This window comes from Trichogramma pretiosum, unplaced genomic scaffold (genome assembly GCF_000599845.2).
Source record: "Trichogramma pretiosum strain Unisexual culture from Peru unplaced genomic scaffold, Tpre_2.0 scaffold45, whole genome shotgun sequence".
NCBI classification, from domain to species: domain Eukaryota; kingdom Metazoa; phylum Arthropoda; class Insecta; order Hymenoptera; family Trichogrammatidae; genus Trichogramma; species Trichogramma pretiosum.
In genome coordinates, this window is record NW_019641665.1 from 812545 (window position 1) to 815435 (window position 2891).

The following is a 2891-nucleotide window of genomic DNA, read 5'->3' on the forward strand; positions in this document are numbered from 1 at the left end:
CTGTTGTTCGGCTCGAAGCTTTGGCAGACTGGCTCGCGCCCGCGCCCCAGTAGTAACCCCCTGCCGTTTGCCGCCACCGCCGCTGCTGCTGCTGCTGCTGCTGCGTCCCGGGGCTCCCTACAGCAGCAGCAGCTGCCGCGCACGCGTATTATAACATTGCGCCCTATTCTAAGAGAAGTTGACTCGAGTCCTCCTCCCTCCTCCCAGTCTCTCTCTCTCTCGCGTGCCGATTATTACTGCTGCTGCTGCCGCTACTGCTGCCACTGCTGCTGCTGTTCTTTGGGCTTCTTTTCTACATGATTATCTCTCGCAAATATACGTACGGCCATGTCACAAATACGACCAATGATGTCATTACGTCGTGTATTTTAGAGCCTCTTCTACGGGCTTCTCTACGGAAAATTTCCAATAATTTAAGCTGGCCCTTATTAACTAGGAAACGGATTCCCATGAAAATTTATTAGACTAAATTTTCTTATACGGACGATACCCTGTTCGGAATTTGCCAATTTTGTCAGAGTTCGTCGACACGGCTAATATATCGATTCATTCACTTAATTGTGAGTATCGACACGAGACTAGACGATAGAGATTTTTCTCAACTTTTTCATTTAAAAAAAGAAAGAGAGGTATCCACATTCGAAAGCGATGATCTTTCCTAGCCGCGTGTTTTACGAGCCTCGAGAACGTGATCTCTTCAGTCCTGGCGTGGCATTTCCAGCGGCGAACGAGGTGATACGTCTTCTTGATGGTCTTGTGTCACGCGTAGGTACTTCCCGTATACGTTCGACTTTACAATACTACACACATAGTTGTCTCTCGTATTTATTTCTAACGGTGTCCTAGACCAAGCTGCTGCAGTAAGACGAGCTGTTCGGGCAAAATTACATTTGCGCAACTGTCGCCCAAGTACCAGCTTCGGGTGTGCTGGCGACGACGAATTCGGCTATACAATGTACCTACCAAGTACGTGCATGTGCGATGGGATTTTTAATTAAGCTCGCTCGCGCACGTCTCTTAATGAATAATTTTTCCAGCGTCGTAATTGTTTTTATATTCCCTGGGAGCAGTCGCGCGAAATCAGGCGTCAAAGTTTCATTTCTAGCGACGAATAAGCCGCGTTGAGAAAAGTCTATATAGGCGAGGGATGAGTCGCGCGCCGCCAGCCCAGAGGAAAAAGAGGGACGAAGGGATTAATGGATTTATCGCGCGGGCGCGTGGGAAGCAGTGCTTTTCCGCAAGCGGCTTCTGATACGGCTTGTTGTTGTCTCGCTGCACACATAGTACAAAGGTTCTCTTGCTCGCTCCAGACTTCACTTTGTTGCTGCTGTTGCCGCCGACGCCAACGCCACCGACGTCGCTCGCTTGTTTTTTCTTTGCGATTTTTTTTTCAACAATTTTACCTCGATACTCGTTTTTTTATGGATGGGGGATAGGACTCTGTACAGAGGAGTCGACAGTTCATTTAGCCAGCCGCAGAGCGAGGGCGTCGCGTCAAATAGCTGAATTAATTGTTGTTTTTTGATTTCGTCATCAAGCAGAGCATTGTCGTAACTTTTTGATTTTGTTATTCACGTCATACGACGAAAGTTTCGAAAATTGATGAAGAAAATAATGGAAAATTTGGCCAGCCCTCGCTGCTGAAAAGCGAGACATTCATAATTCAGCGCGTGTATGATTATAATTTCATTATTTCAAATGAAACATTAATTAATTAATACGCAGTGTTTTCAAGGGTCCTGATTCACTCGCGGCGCTCGCGTTCGCGCTTTCAATGCTTTTGAAATTATACATCCACGTTATTGGACCGTATCTAATGACTTCAAATTATGTAGGTTACTCTGTGATCTTATCCTATTTGATTTCCTATTTGAGCCAAAATTTCAATGCAAAGTAGAGCCGCGCGTGTAATTTTCGTGCGCGAAATCGTGTGCGCTGCGCTGCGCTATTTTTTAATATAATAAAATCTCTCGAATGCCGCGAGCGCATAAATTAAACAAGGGATAGATAATTATACGTTTGTCGGACTCGTTGCTGCTGCGCGAGTGTGTGTAGGTGCACGCATGCTGCTGCTGCTACTGCTGTTGCTCTCTATTAATCCCAGCAGGCGGCACACGACTCGTACACGAAACTTAAAACAAGATATATACATAGAGCGAGCGAGAAAAGTCGCGCGAAGGAGAGAGCGAGACAGTTTGCAGACGAACGAGGAATACATACATCTTAATGCGTTTTTCAAGAAGCGTAGGCTCGTATACAGCTACCACGCATACATACTACATATACGCGCACACGGCTGCAATCAGGACTTTTCGCCCCCACAGACGCATTTAATATATGATACAGCGGTCGTTAAAAGTCGCGCGAGCTGCAGAATCTTCCCAGTCATCCGCTCGAACTTTTGCCTGACTTTCATCATGCTATAGCGGGCGCGCCGCACAACAGCCGAAAGCCCGTCTTTAATAAATTCTTTGCCTCTCGTCTTGGCTCTCTCCCGAGCTTTCTTCTTCTCTTTCTCGCGCTCGCTTCCTTCGCTATATATAACCTACACGTGCGAATATACAGTCAAACAGACAAAAGATAAACCGCGAAACGAAGAAAGCGCATTGAGACGTGCATATCGCACGTGTATAGACGACGAAGACGACGTCGGAGTGCCCCAAAGTCGACTAGCTACCGCTGCCTTAAGAAGGATTGTTGCCAACTTTATATTATATTATCTAGCAATGGAGAAATTTCGACGTGTGTGGGCTGACTCTGCTCTCTCTCTGTGTAAGTTATTCCACTCAACAATACCAAAAGCTCGGGCAAAGGTATAATACATAATGATGATACACTCGATGTTGCGTATATATTCTCTCTCTGTATCTCATAACTATCGATTATAATTA